This window comes from Phlebotomus papatasi, chromosome 3 (genome assembly GCF_024763615.1).
Source record: "Phlebotomus papatasi isolate M1 chromosome 3, Ppap_2.1, whole genome shotgun sequence".
NCBI classification, from domain to species: domain Eukaryota; kingdom Metazoa; phylum Arthropoda; class Insecta; order Diptera; family Psychodidae; genus Phlebotomus; species Phlebotomus papatasi.
The window spans coordinates 60,733,009-60,749,891 of NC_077224.1; the positions used below are offsets into that span (position 1 = coordinate 60,733,009).

The following is a 16,883-nucleotide window of genomic DNA, read 5'->3' on the forward strand; positions in this document are numbered from 1 at the left end:
TATGTTATCTTCGAATAGTCAATGAATTCATTTTGCTTTTAAATATTTATTCATTTTAGGATGTATTAACACAAAGACCGTTAAATTTTAGATATAATTTGAATTTAAATTGCGTTGTAAAAACTCAGTGTGGAAAGATTTTAACAAAAAATGTGACAGATCGATTGTGTTATTCTAGCAGTCTTACGATTTGTGGTGAAGTGCAGAAGGTTTTCCTTCAGTGTTTTTCATGAAAATTGATTAGTTTGCATTAAAGATTGTTTCTGTTTATGTTAATAGTGAATCAATATTTAAATTTCGGGTGAAATTTCCCAGTTGGATCTTGTATTTCGCGTAAAAAAGTATATACTTTGTGAGCGTCTCTCCGGTGAGGTAATGTTGCCTATTCCGGCAACATCTTTTGCTTTCCTAAATTTCTTATTCATTTTGTGTTTTTTTCCTTCAATTTCTGAGTTCTACAATGTCCAAAGAAAAAAACCATTGCTTCTATGAAAAAGATGATGTGGAAAAGGCCTTGGAAGAGTTCAGGAAGGGCAAATTGCTACGGGAATTTGCGCATAAATTTGAGATGCTACTCTTCAGATCTTCAGGACAAATTACACGGAAGATCTCAGGGCTTGTGGGTCATATAAACGTATTAAACTAAATATTAAAGTTGCGTCACAAAATGTGGTCAAAAAAAAAGGTGGCCGGTATTTCATTCAAAGTGGTCGGAATACTACCCAAAGCAATGTCCATATTATTATTATTATTACTTTTTCAATATTTTAGGAAGTGATTTAAAGAAAACAAAGATTATAAACTAGTTTTCAAGGTTCCACACAACCTTCCCGAAAAGGAAGTATATAACAAAAAATATCAATGTGAATTAAAAATATTGCATTTCAAACTTAAGACTTCAATGCTTATATGTAACTATACCGAAATTTGGCACACTTTACCCTATTTGCATTTTTTCTCAAATCTTTTCTGTTTCGAGAAGAAAATACGTTTGTTTATCTTATAATGTAAATTAGGTCTTTGAATTTTAAAGAGAGTCTAAAATGTAGACTATATGATCTGAGATATAACTTTAAATGTTTACTGACCCCCCATATAAATCTAATATTGGATTAATTATGGAACCTTCATTGTCTTTTGTAAAAGAATGTTAGAGGGAAATTAGTAAAGAGAAACATTGGAGATCTTTTTTTTTACAATTAACAAGAAATTTAATATGGAAAAATGTTAACAATAAAATAATTATCAATAATATCAGGACAAATGACATTTAAATTAAAATATTAAATTTCATAAAAATACAGGCAGAAAAAATTATCAACACTGAGAAAAAAGAGGGTGCGATTAACTTTTTTTCCTCGTAACTTTAACACTTTTTAGGTGACTCTAACACTTTTCAACATTTTTTAATGTTAATTTTACACCTTTTTAAGGGTAAAATTAACATGAAAAAGGGTTAATTTAACCCCTAATACACCTAAAAAGGGTAATATTTACACCGATTTCGGATCAATAATGCAGGGTAAAATTTACATTTCCGGAATGTTATTTTAACTTTTTCGGATTTCTCTCAGTGAAGGTATAGAACTGCCGGCAGGGTGTTGAGCAAAATTCCAATCTAAGTCCCAGCCACTAGACTAGAGTTTCAGTTGGATTTTCCATGTTCATCTCTATTCTAACACTTTAATATCTTTTTTTTGTGTTGAATGATTGGCAAGAGTGTGGAAAGATCACCGCAGATAATTTGACTCAATAGTTGTCCACATTTGAGAGGAGGGCAAATAAAGCTTAGAGCAACAAAAAAAAAAAACGATCTAAATTAGTACAATCGTGTGATCATAATTTTTTGCTACTAAATCTTGTGAATCATTGGCTTCTTTTTTCTCTCTCTCTCAATCTCTTGTGATGTTTCTTTGTTGAGGCAGAATTTAAAGACGACCGAATGGCTTCCTTCTTGCTCTTTTCTTGTCCATTTAAAACATCCCCCTTCTTGTCACTTCTCAAAGACCACAAATGTGTGTTGCTGTATGTATTATAATTTATTACATGTGGCTGATTCCCTTATTTATTTACTTTGTGGGCCTTTTTTTTACATTGACTTTCGTATGTTCTAGAGAAAATTAAAATAATAATAAAAAGAACCTGTGATGGAAGCTGTACAAGAAAAACAGAAATGGTGTGTACAATAAAAGAAATCTTGGTGGCAAGATCAAGAGGGAAAAGAGTAAAAATAGGAGAGGATTGAGAAAAAAGGACCATTTCTTATTTCATTTAAGTCTCTTTGAAGATCTCTAAAACTCAGGTTAAACTTGATCAAGGGGATATTAGTTGTTTTTTTTTCTTTTAAAGTTTTGTTTGTAGGGGGATTTGTGGTTTGTGAAAAAGAAGTGTTTAAAAAAATTAATCAGAAGGCCCTCTCTCAGCACATGTTTCTTGTGGTATGGCCACTTCTTTCGAGGTCGTAGCCTTGAACTTTGTTCATCTTCTTCTTCACTGTTTGTCTGTTTAATATATATGTATATATATATATATATATAAGCATAGATTAGAGTTTGAAGATAAAATTTTGACTTATCTCACAATTTTGCATCAGTGCGTGACTCAAGCTACTGCTTGGGATTCTCTTTCTTTCTCTTTCACTTATGTGTAGTCTTGCAAAATCTTCCATGAAGTGATCATGCATGAAAACACTTTGGGAATAAGGCAATTCGCGTGTGCGAGGAAGTATAATTTTTGGCAATCATGTTTATGCTATTGTAGAATTTTCAGGTGCAAAACACACCTTTTTGGCTAAAAATAGTAAAACGAAAAGAAAAACATATTAAAGATTCAAGACAGAGTCATGAAAAGAGAAATCAAGGCAGGTTTATTTGGTGGAAAAGTAACATTAATCATCTTTGAACAATCATCTATGTTTTGCAGATTTTCAATTAGTCGTTCCTTCAAGTGTGCAATTTTCTAGGGAAAGGGTCATAAAATGACATTTAAACTGGTTTTATGTCATAAATTCTGCAAGTGGTTAAAATTGAAAGTTACTGTCTAATTAGTTTAATTAATGCTGAAGATATGATCCTGAGATTATGACCGAAAATTGAAAAATTTTAAATATTTTTGTTTTATATAGCGTTATTACTTAATTCTGTTCTTGGCCTGACTCGAGACTTATCGCATTTTGAGCTTGCCGTGTTCTACTTTTCCTTTTATCGCACTGTGTCAGAAGAGATAAAAATAAAAATGATTTCGTGTATGATAAGTTTTTAGGATTGATATTTTTATTATGAAATTTTAGAGTCATTTTAAACTATTTGAATTAGGCAAGAGTAACAAAACAAAAGAAAGATACCTGACAAAAGATGCACACAAGTCGACTACACTTATGTGTTACTCACAAGAAGTATATCCATAATTGTAAAAGGTCGTAGAATATGACAGAGACTCTGTAATGAACACCGTGAAGCATCCCTAGACAACCAATAACTAACCTAAAATGGTAATGCCAAGTGCGACTTTTTATTTTTGGATATGTATTAGAGATTATCCAGGCGGACGTTTCGTCCTTATACGAAAATACCTTTGAATCATTCCTGATAACGGTTTTATAAGGTCAAAGGCTAAAACAGGCTCTATACATTGTATTTATCATACGAATGGTATCATTTTTTTTTATCGTTGGAAAGGTCTTGGAATTTCCCATAAAGCTGAATCGGTTCCAATCGGTTCTGAACCGGTAATGAGTCAGTTCATAACCGATAACTGATTTTTATTCTAAATTCAAATATATTGCTTCTGTATTTGTGCAATGTTTTGAGTGATTTTTAAATCGGTTCAAATCGGTTGTGAAGCGTGAATGATCCTGTTATGAACCGATAAGTAATTTTCGTTCGAAAATCAATTCTATTACTCTTGTTAGAACTATTTAGTCTAGGGAATCTTTTGAGTGAATTATAAATTGGTTAAAATCGGTTGACAATCGGTAAATGATAGATGATGCGAAAGCACTTTTGAGGTATAGCATCTAAGTTAAAGTTCGGGCACTTCGCAAAGCCTGGGGAGCTTTGCCACCCCTTTTTCATCAAAAAGTTTTGAATATGTCTTACCTTACTCGTTTGTACTCTTCTTATTCATTTGAGCATCACTGTCCAAATTAAAATTAGGTCTGTCCAATTTTGAGACCGAAAAAATGGGATAGACTTATGCAAATATTTTGAGAAATACGACAAGTTAATTTTGACTTTATGAAATTTTCCTGATCTTAAAGGTGTGCCGAAGATATTACTTTTTGATCTTTTTAAAGTCCATTATATCCTTTACTAATTTTCTTCTCAATCTCGAAGTTCCCACATTTCGAGATACTCGCATATCTGATGCACTGTACCATGTCTTCATGAAGCACTGTTAGGCATATTTCTAATTGACGTTCCATATGAGCTTTGCCAAACAAAAATAATCTTGACTGAAGTATATTCTTAATGCAAAAAAACAAACGAGCAGTAATAAATTCAAAATGTGCCGTAAAAAATCAAAAATGAGCAGCAAAATATCTAATCATTATTTTCCCTGTGCTAAAATTTGAACGATAATATCACTGTTTAAATTTTTTTGTTACTGCTAATTTTTAACTTTTTATTGCTCATTTATATAATGCCTATTCTTAAATCTAAAACATATAAGCATATACTTCAGTCGAGATGAAATTTTACATCGATATCCGTCGAGTTAATTCAACTCGGCAATAATATTTATTTTTATTATTATTTATGAAGTTTTTGATTTTGAAACATTGTAAAGGATAATAGCGCAATTTTTGCTGTAATTTAACACCTTTCAAAAGAACGATGGAATATTTTTGGAATTCCAATACAACACCGTTTTGGAGGAATTTATCTGTTTGGGCGCAAGGGGGAGAGGAGGATTATTTGGTGTGAGGTTTATTTATTCCCTCAATTTTTCGGTTGCTCTCCTTCGTGGAATTTTAAATATTTCTCTTTTGATTATAATAGGTTGAAGATTTTTCATGATGTTTAACACAATTGTGGAATTGATATTGCGTGGTGTCGTTTATTGAATGGGAAGTAGCTGAAAAGAAGATATATTATCAAGATTTGCTTACACACAATGTGTTACCCTATCACAACATAACCATGAACAATTTCCTCCTATTTTTCATCTGATTCGATTTTCATTTATTTCCCTATTTATAATGGCTTCGTATTCTAGTGAGAATTCTCTACTCTTAATTCCCGTAGAGATATCACCCTCTTGAGGGAGGGGGCTGAGTATATTACAGATTGTGTCCCATTGGAACAAATGTTATAAGAATTTAATCATGTCTTTTTATTAAAGTTTATTGATGTCAATAAAAGGGAACGACATGGTTCGTTGAGTTGCCCTCGAAAAGATGCCACTTTATTCATTACATGTATATATGCAATTATATACATCCTATATCGGGAATACAGAAAAAAAAGAGAGAATAAAAGAATTCATTGTAAATGCATTAAAAGTATCTGCGGGCACCTTTAAAACCATTTTCATGTTAAAATGCATCGGATAGAGTCCCATAGGAGAGTAGTGGAGAGGTCTATACATTATTGTAGATTGAAGAAAGTTTATTTTGAAATTGAGAAGTGATGACAACCGATGGCCAGATGATGGCTTCTGTGCAATTAAATTGAACATCGAGTATAAGATACAAGAGAGGTTTTGTCTAAAATAATACAAATTCCAATTTGGTGTATATGCTTCTTATTAATGAAAGAAAAAAAAAAAAAGAAAAGAAATTGAAATTCAAACAATTGTTGTTCTACTAGTATTTTAAATGCATACGCAGAGAGAGAATTCATTTATAGACACAGAAAATATACGTGCTTTTGTACTCTAAACATGATATTGGAATTTATTTTCAACACCGCATATCCACCTTATTGGTTATTTTCATGCAGTTTCTATTGCATTTTTGCCTTGAAAGAAGTGTTTGTTGTTAATTTGAAAGAATTCTGTTCAGAGATATACAGCGAGTGGCGAAGGAATAAATACAGATGGAAAATTTAGAATATTTGTTTTTCTACTGCGGTTCCATTTAAAAAAAGAAAAATGATTCAAGAAAAACAAGTATAAAATGACTCTGTTAGTGTGATATATAATTACATATTTCCTTTGTTGTGGTCAAAAAAAGAATGAATAGCGTGATTAAGAGAAGTGATATTTTTGGACAGTTTTATATAGAATTTTTGCCATGAAAATTGATAAATGCATGAATCACGATCAAAAATTTGACTTCTACGAACGTATTAATTCATTTTTGCAATATTTGCACAAAAAAGAAAGAATGCTTTGTTGGACTCCAATTATTCTTTTCAGAAGGTCAATAGCAGTAATTTTCCGCAATTTAATACTCCATTTTTTGCAACTAAAGCATAAGTTACACCTCAATGTTCATTCGGTTTTTTTGTGCTAATGATATATAAATTGTAATTTTGACGAATTTAAAGTTATACGAATAATTACTGTAACATTCCTATTTAGAGATTAAGAAATTTTCACAGAAAAGATTTGGTAGTTGTGTTAAATATTTCTCAGTCGACAATTTTGTTTCTTTTCATCTTTTTTAGTACTTGTACTAAAAATAAGTTTTATGCTTTAATGTATTGCCATTTAGAAATCACTGCAAATAATTTTACATAACGTGAAATTCATATCAACTTTTCGGGCAGATTTAGCACACAAATTCTTGTGCTAAATGTTAATTCACCTTACTACGTGAGATAAATTTTATAGCCTTTTTATTTATTTATTTATTAATAAACTGGAATTTCAAGGATTAGAACAGTAAAACAAATAGATGGTTTATAGCGGATAGAAACCTGTAAAATATACTTTATCTAATTTTATTTGAAAAAGTATTATGCTTATTTTTGTAAAGTCCTAATGATGAAGAAAAAGAAATAAGCTATAATCCCTAAATAATTCACTTAGATTTTTTTTAAAATCATTTTTACATCGCAATGATCGATACAAGTGTTATTATTATCTATGTATTATTAAATTGAAAGTGATTTGAGGACGGCGGTTTTTTAAAACCACTTTTCTGTGTACCAAAATGTTTAGTTTTAGTACATAATTGATTTAGTACTTGTTTTGATTATCGATCTTGCGCAATAATCGATTTAAGGCACAATTATTGTGTATGTTTCATCTTATATAAAGCAAGTATAATGTGAATATCCTTTTGAATTTGATTAATTGTTTTTGTTACTAAATTATTTATATGTCTTAATACATTTAGTACATTTCCAATACAATTTTTATGCTATAAAATCAATGCTAAGGAGATTTCCTTTAAATAATCATTTATAAAGTTAATATAGGTCTGCAACCCTTTGAACATACTTATGTACTAAATTTAATTTTAGTACATAATTAATTTAGTACATATTTTGAGTGACAGTTTTACACAATAATCGTTTAGTATACGTATTCAATTTGCAATGGATATGAAACCACAATCTTCGGAACCTAATAATTATGTCAATTCTGTACTAAACTTAAACTAAATTATTTATTTTTCGCACATAGCACATTTGGTATATTTTATTATGAAATGAGAATGTTTTTTTTTATTTGTTTCTAGTTGTGATGTAAAATTGAGTGAAATAAATTAATTTGCTAAATTTCACAAAATTTTACCATTTTAAAAATTCATTGGAGTAAAAAATATTGGGAATTGATTAAAAGCTATGAAAAATAACATTGTTAGATGAACTGTAAAAAATAAAAAAAATAAATAAATAAATGATTGAAAGCCTTGTGTCAGATCTATTGAAAGACTTCTAATTGCAAAAATACTGCTATGGAAGAAATGTAATACTTTGAAAATGAAGTCAGTGAGAATATCAAGAATATTTTCGAAACATTTAGACATACCTTATTGGTCTCTGAAACCACACGTTCAGCGTGTGTTTAAGCATCATTTTGTGCATTTTTGTCGCTCTTTCAGGAGATGAATAAACAAGTTTTATTGCCTTTGATCTCTAACACACCTGTGAACGATGAATAGGGAGAAGATGTGAGGTTGAAAATGTCTCTTCTGAAAGAGTGAACAAATCTTTGAATTATTCCACAAATGTCTTACTGTAAAAAAAAGAAAGAAAATAATAATATTAATTAGCCACTTAGGAAGTTTTTATTGCAAGAACCATTAGAAAGATGTACGGTGTTTAATTATCTCAAATGTTCCTTTACTTTCTTCAAAAGGTAGATATATTTGTAGGCACTTGGTTCTGGAAAATTAATGAAGCCGCCTTGCATTCTCAAATTTCACTCATGAAAAGAAGATGTATTATGTTCTTTTATGATTACATAAGAAAAACACATTACAGGTGACAGAGTAAATAATGTAAAATTTACCTAATTTATTGCAATATTACTCTCTAATAGGGTATAATTTATTGTATGTATATATACGTCTAAAATTAATCGCAATAGTACGTTGGCTGTCTTATCAATTCTTACGTGGTTTGTTGATGGGTGGTGTATAATGACAATAAAAAAAATTCTGCGGGTAACAGATGTGCAAATGATTCTTATTCAACATGAGATAAAGTTCCAAGGTGTGTGCACCAAGGAAAGAAGAACGGTGTATGCTCATCCAATTCCACCATTATCATTATCATCAGTCAAAAGGAACGACAAAGTAACAGCAAATTCACTTTTGGTTTAACAGTACCTTCATATACATAACTTCTTTTTCATTGTTACAAGCAATTTCAAACGTGCAATGCCAAATGATTGGGTGAACGTGGATGGAAAATTAGTGTAAGATGACTTGAGAAATATTTCAACTGCGAGAAAGAGAGATTATTTTTCTTGACTTACAAGAAAACCTCATATACGTTCAGATCATTGATGGTTAGTTCTTTGTTTGATTTTACACTCGACATTTTTCCTTTTCAATTTTTCAATTCATATATATGCAATGTATGGAGCATAGGATGGTTAAACCCCTTTTTGCCACTTTACTTACACAAAAAAAGTCATGTCTAAAAGTTTTCTACTATTCTTTGATAATTGTGTAACAGTCATGTCGAAATCTCTTAGGAAAAGTAAAATAAATTCACATTATTCTAAGGCGTGAACTTTCCCCTACAAAATGTCGTTGGTATTCGAAGAATTTAAATTCAATTTCAAATTTTCGAACAAAACTCGCGCAAGGTTGTCAAAAATTAAATACTAAGTTTACAAGTTGTTAAAAAAAAGTTTCTCATTGGCTTTGAGAAGAATTACAATATAGATCAGGAATATAAAGCAGCATTGTTATTTTGTCCTTTATCACAACAAAATGAAGATTGACACATACTCAAGACACTTCGAAATTCGAACAGGAAATACTTCAGCCACCACGCGGATCAAACGAAAAGTAAAAATATTTTTTCGTTGGCTTTTGAAACCAATCTTCGAATGTCTTTTCTCTTGGTCAAAGCTGTGAATTGGAAGCTTAAATTATACTCTATATAATAATTATAATTTTATTATATTTCGTCGTTTATCTATATCTCTCGATCTATTTTCCTGGATTTTCGAATAAAATGTGTAAATTTTAATGTACTCATTAGTGTTTCTTAGTGTGTGTGCACTGCATACTTAGAACGAATCATCGACAAAAATATTAACTATATCATCTTATTCAAGAACTTTTTTAATAATTTTAAACTTACCTCAATCATTTGAGAAGTATATCATCTAGAAATACTTTACACTTGACCTTGATAAGCCGTTAAAAGGAATTTTTGAAGGACATTCAACATTGCAATCAAATCACTCACACCTCAAGTTTATCCAAGAGAAAATACATTTGAGGATCGGTTTCGAAAACCAACGAAAAGATATGTTTACTACTCGTGCGATCCGCGTGGTGGCTAAAGTATTTTCTGTTCCAATTTCGAAGTGTCTCGTATGTAGCATATGGAGGGTTATGTCAGTCTTGGCGCTGATTGTGGGGAAAATCAAAACAGCGAAGCTCATAATATTCTTGTTCCATTATTAAATCTCATCAAGATCACTGACTAACTTCTTTGAAAGCTTCTCTCTGTAGTATTTTATAAACTTTTTTAACTTTTCGCTAATTTTGAGTAAAGTAATGTTCGAAATTCTGTTTAAATTTTTCGAATATAAAAGACATTTTGTGCAAATAGAAAACTGGTTAACTTTTATCCAAAACAGTCTTGTAGGGGAATTCTATAACAATTCCGCCGTTTGGCTTTGGATGGTGGTCGTCAACGCTAAGACGGCGACGGACGCTTGGTATGGGGGGCTAATGTAAAGGCACATGTTGGCAATAAAAATACAATACAATACAATGCAATATGACAATGTCATATGACAAGTCTAGTGGTTAAATTCGCAAGCAGGGCAACGTTAATGCCAATATGTATCGAATCGCCATTACAAGCAGCTCTATATGAACCTTTTAATGATTGATATGAGCCACATTTGCGAATACTCTTTCCGAATTGACCACATAAAAAACACTAAATATCTCATATGACATTGTCATAGTGTTACAGAATTTCCCTACTGGCTAGTGTTGTGATAACTTTTTTATCAATTGAAAGTACTAAATGTACATGATAAAATATTGATTTAAGAAATATTTTCATGGTTTTTACAGATATCTTATTTCAATATTCACTAGAATATTTAACATTAAAAATCTTTGACAATATCATTCAAAGTTACTGGAAACTTTATAAATTATTGATATTTATTTTTAATGGAAAATAAAATATATTAGTCATTTAGTGGCGAAAAGGTGTTAATTATGGCCATTGGTGTTCATTGCACCCTAGTAGATCTTTGACTTCAGCAAAGAGAGTGGCAATAATGAATCTTCAATCTACCACACAGCGTATTTGTTGTAATAGAACAAGAATTGTTGTGCTGATAGAAAAAAAAATAGAGAGCGAAGTTGATTGGTTAATGAAACACTCCCCTGCTGCTTTTTCTGCTTCGAATTTTCAACTTGTACTTAAAGTTCTAATTTTATATCTCTCATTGAAATATCTCATCTTGTAATTTGCGAAATATGGAATCTCAGCTGTATTAATGAATATGTTTTTCTGCCTTCAACACTATACGCTCTCTCTCTAAAAAAAAAAGTGTTCAGTTCAAAAGAAATGAATTAGAGAACTAAACCGATATTATAGGATTATTAATGACTTTAAAAAATCATCTCAATAAGTAGAATATACACGTTTTTTTGTGTGTGTATTTCGTGTTCAGAAATTCTCATAGCCATTTGAAAAAAAAATCCTTTTTACTACAATACCTAAAGCATCTAGAAAGATAATTACTAATTTATCGTTGTTTTTTGTGTGTTGATTCACGAAGTTTAAATTCTGTGGCACAGATTATGATTGGGAAAAAACATTTATATGTCTGACGGTGATCAAAATGAGGGTGGAGGTTTATTACTTTGCAGAGTGCACGAAGTATTTAATTATAGTAATTTTGAAAGTTTTAGACAATAGCAGAACAAAGAGAATATAGACTTATATATAAAATTTACAAGAGTCATAGGATTTTGTTTTCATCTTCCTTATTATACCTTTGAGACCGACAAAGTTTATCTTTACGTTTGACAATTTACACGTAATTTATATGAAATTTAATTATTAGAATTTCACTGATGAGTAAATTATACACTTCACTCGAAGGTTTTCCGCGTCTAAACATTTCAAGTTTCATTTGATTTATTTTAGAATTTCTCCACAACATGTTTTGCGTATCGTAAACTCTGCAATATTCAAATGCAAATTCGAAAACTAAAGAAGACATTTTTAATTCTCACTTCATCCGCATGGTGGCTGAAGTATGTCTTGTTCGAATATCGAAGTCTCTCGAGTTTATAAATGAATTAGTATTGCTATAGATCAAAGCAACAGGGATTATTTTTCATTATTATTCCCTTCATAATCTCTAAGTAATACTGTTCCGGATTTGACCAGAGAATAGATACGGCGGGAACAATTAATTTTAAATAACTTTTGAGGTACTATGATCCCCCTACAAACCATCGTAGGACTCCCTAGGAGGGATGCTTTCCCCGCAACAATACTTTCAACAGATTCTTAATTCTCTCGTTCAGTAATAACCTTCCCGATTTGAGAGCTCTCTCTGGTTACTGTTTTTCTGTACCGATTCGAAGGTATATCAAAGGGACCTTACCTAAAAACCCGTTGGAAGTTCAAACGTTTAAACCGACGAGTTTCACAACAGTGAGAAACAAAAGATTTTTCCACCCTGAAATTCCACAAAACTACACAAAAATTCACCTTTTGCAGCAAACGTTTACAAACTGTTGTAGACATTGTTGACGATTGAAGGATCTAGAATACCAAAATTCGAAATTGCAGAACAATCAGCGCTAAAGCGGCGGGTACGTGAACTTGCACTTTAGGCTTTCTGTAGACTTTCGAATAGGTTTAGCTTGGCTTTAGAGTGGCTTTATCCCTTCGAAAGGTTATTACTGAACGGAGCCAATGTGAAAATGTTCCCCAATGTGCGAAACTTTCGTTCAAAAATTCGAATTTGAGTTTGAATTTTTCGTACATCAACGACTTTTTGTGCAAATAGACTTCCATTTAAGTTTTAGTCGAGACACAATTTAAGAATCAAATTCCAGCTGTGAATAGGAAGAGTAATATGTTTTATTTGTGTTCTATTGACTGTATCATAAATTTTTATTAAATGTCAATTGACATTGACGAAAACGAAATGAACTGTCAAAGGTCTGCTAGAGTGTTAACAACTCATGTTTTTCGAATTTACTATGAATGTTTTGACAAGTAACTGACATCTCGGCTTCAATAATTTAGCAAATATTTGAGTTTCCATAAAATAAATAAGTATATTGAAGTAAATACAGTGCAAAAGTTCTTGCTCAATTACTGTAGCGGAGAATTACTACCTGAAATTATCTTTGTAACTTCGAAAAACTTTCGAAGTTACAAACAGAATAGTTTAGAATTTCGAGCCTTTACTATTTGCAATAATAAACTTCTTGCTTAAAACCCAAGCGAGTTTGGAAACTTAATACATTCGTGTGAGTCAGAGAAAGATTTAAAAAAAAAATGTAGAACGATAGCAATCACTTTTAATTCGACATATCACGTAATATATATATTTTTTATTGTACCTTGTTAAAACGATCCTTTGTGGTATAATTTTTTATAGTTACACAAATCACACGAATTCTAGAGTGAATGTGTACCAAGTGTTTGCTTTTTTGATGAAGAGATTTTTGAGTTGATTGAGGTTCAAAATGCATTTCCATCAACTTAAACTGGTGAATTGCAATTTTCCTTGTAAAATTCTGGTGATTATATTGACTTCTCTAAATCACTGGTGATGATTTCTCAATATTGACGCTAAGCCCAAGAGTTGGACGTTAATTTTGTGTTTATGTACTTCCTATTGGCAGTTGAAACTTTTGTTCTATTTAATATTGTGGCGAAATTTCATGCTCAATATTCTCAATGTGTATCAGTCTAAAAATTTTTCGTACTTACCGCATATGTATACAATTATGTGATATTTGACTATTTCAATATAAGCTACTGACTTTTGTGTACATCGAACTTTAAGTTGACGACAGAATTTCATAGTTGTATGAAGTGAAGTAAAATGTTCACAGAGAGGATTTTGCAATGATTTTAGGGGACAAAAAGCATAAACTGTCATGAGAGCGTGACTTGCAACTATAACCTTTTCCTTAAATGTCCAAATGCATGTCACTAGCATCGTATGAGAATGGGTGAATAAAATGGTGTTATGGAGAAACTCTCTTGAAATAAAATTGCTCGTCTATATATTTGCAATTGATTGATTTTAAAGAGAGATTCTCTTTACAATTATTGTACCACAAAATACTCCTATAACACTTTACAAGTTTTTTTTCTCCAACGAAGCGTATTTGAAGAATATTGAATTTTAATATACTTTCCTTCTTTCTTAATCTAATTTAAATTATCTTGAGTGTGGCGCGAAAAAAAAGAAGTTATACACAAGGTGAAGAGAGATGTATAAAATGAATGATATGGAACAGTTGGTATTCTATATGAACATAGTAAATGCAATTTTTCTGCCAAATTACTTTTCAGCAATTTCTCACTATAACTTTGGATTTATAACAGCAAACTCTTCAAGTAATTTTTTCTACCAAAAATTAAATTGCTTTTAAATAATTATGTAGAGAACAGTATGTTTCTTTTTTTACGCTTTGAGATTTTCTGTGGGAAGAAAATGTATGCTAAAGAAATTCATCAACGTCAAATTCTCTAGAATGATTTTTATAAAAAAAAAGTTCCCCTCACAATATGCGAATGAAAATACAAGTTTGCACAAGATTTTAACGAAAAGAAAGTTAATTGAATTTCATTGTTCGTTTGGAACACTTTAAGTGTTGCACAATGTATACGTATAGTTTTAGAAAGAATAGAAATCTTCACGTGAAAAGAATTCACGAAGAGAGACATATATATTTGCATAAAACAGATTTAAATAAAAAAAAGAAAGAAAAGTAAAATCTCCCTAAAAAGTTTATTTTCAATCAGGAAAAATTCTATGGTCAATTTTTCTTATATTGCTTCCATCGTCAAACTTTCAGTTCGTTTGTTCGATCAAACACTATATTGAAAAGTTCTCCGGGTACTTTCTTGTGCCATCGTGGAAAATTCAAACTTGACTATTTCTCCCTTCCACTTGAAATAGTTTGCAATAAATTAAATTATATGTTATGGCGAAAAATGAAATTACTATATTCAAAGTTTTCATCACATTTTCTCCTCATTTGCCGTGCAATGTTCTCTCTTCAAGACTTGACAATTGAAATATGGTAATTAGTTGTGCTTTTCACCTTTTTTACATTCAAAAAAAAAAAAAAGTTCCTTTTCCTGTACTTTTGGATATAAATTATGTCCTACATTTGAGATTTTTAATTAATTAAAGAATAAAAGTTGTACACTGTTAAGAAAGTCACTCACAGAGGTGCTCTTATATTAAATCAGAAAATGAAAGAAATTCTTTCAGCCATACAAAAAATACGAGTTTGGGGATCAAGGTGAAAATGTCGAGAGGTAACGTTCACTTATAGGGGAGGGAGGGGGGTCATCGAAAACGGGAAGATAATATCTCATACAGTTTCTTTTTTATGTAGAAAAAAGTTATACAAAAAACTACATGTTAAAGAAATATAGATTAATTACGGATAGTGTAAAAAAAAACCGACGTATTATAGCTAATTACATCGCGATTCGAAAATTCATGGGAGAACAAATTCCTTCAGGAAAGGCTCATCAACTTTTTCTAGAGCTTTCGGCTTTGTCTCCAAGACTTGATCAGTGGTCGAGTCTATAAAATGTTTCTTGAAATTCGTTCATTTGGATCAGGACAATTAATGGGGCATGTACAAGAAATTGGGGCACTTTTTAACAATTTTAAACATGATAAGGGCTTGGAACATGAATATTCTAATGAAGGATTAGAATATTCAAGGACTGAGCCGAAAGCACTGGAAACAGTTTCCTTTTTGTTCCCTGACGAATTCGGGAATCCCCATGTAGTTAATTACATCAGGTACTGATGAAGCCTGTTGGGAAATTTCAATTTTTGTTACTGCCCTTCTTGAACTTACGTCGATCATTTCTTAAATGGTCAAGAATCTATATAGTGTCTATGAATTTATATAGGTTTCATTCTCTGAAGTCTAATTAAAAAATAGCTGTGTTATCCCATTTTTATTATTGCTTTTCCGACCTTATGAAAATATAAATTTGGCCAGATTGATAGGGAAATAGGACCTTCAGAAAAGGTAAACTTTGACTTTGGAATTTTGGCTATTTGGGATTTTGGCTGTTCATTATTTTGGCCCATCAAGGATTTTGGCCTTTCACGAGCTTGAGCCTTTCGGTATTTTGGCCTATTCCCGATTATGGCCTTTTAAAATCTTGACCCACATAGAATTTTCATTTACAAAATTTTGAAAAAATTAAGAGATTACTTTCGAGGTAATGTCTTTTGAGGAGGGGTCATCGAAGCCTGAAAGTTGATATCTCTTACCGCATGAATTTTATATGGGTCAAAAGACTGAAAAAGTGCGAAAACTGTATTTTTAAATTAGGGCTATTTCTGTTACTTAACCAATTAACCGCCAATTGTGACCGATGCAGTCGGGTTCAGAATTAACCCATTCCTTACCATGGTATTATACATCATACGCAAATTGAGTGATTTTAAACGATTTATTTCTAGGCAATTAATACCCGAATTGGTGTCGGGAATGCATTTTTAGTAACTTTAGTTCTTCAATTACTTGGAAAAAATAGTCCGACCGAGATGGAAATACATTTTTTGTTCTTTTCTCGCTTCGCGGAAAGTCATACATAATTTTTGCTCAAAATGGCGGACGGAAAATTCGACATCTCGTCGAATTTATTAAAATTGGCCTTTTTTCAAAAACGTCATCTATTAATCTGTAAGAAAATAATTCCAAAATATGAACATTCTCTCAAGTATTTCTAGTACATTGACTGAACGGGTTAAAATGTCTTTCAAAAATGTCCAAATTTGTCCAAATCCGTTGAAAATTAGGCCTCCAGGGTGGTTGACCTTTTACCTTGAATAATTCAAGATGGCGAATTAACCGGTGAAAGGGGTCTTAAGAACCAAATATTCAGCTCGATTAACTACAAAACATATCCGAAAATCATTGAAATCGCTAGGGCCAATTTTTTACAAAGTAAAAAAAAAAACATGTTTTTGGAGGGGTTAGAAAGGGTGGGGGGTACATTGGGTAAGTTAATTCAATAGAGAATGTTGACTTGTGGGGG

The 16,883-nt window shown here is 31.2% G+C and overlaps 1 protein-coding gene across 4 annotated transcripts in view; it reads left to right on the forward strand.

Moving 5' to 3' along the window:
- LOC129807043 (calphotin) overlaps positions 1–16,883 on the forward strand; it is a 136,193-nt gene that overhangs the window by 72,672 nt on the left and 46,638 nt on the right. The window lies entirely within an intron of this gene.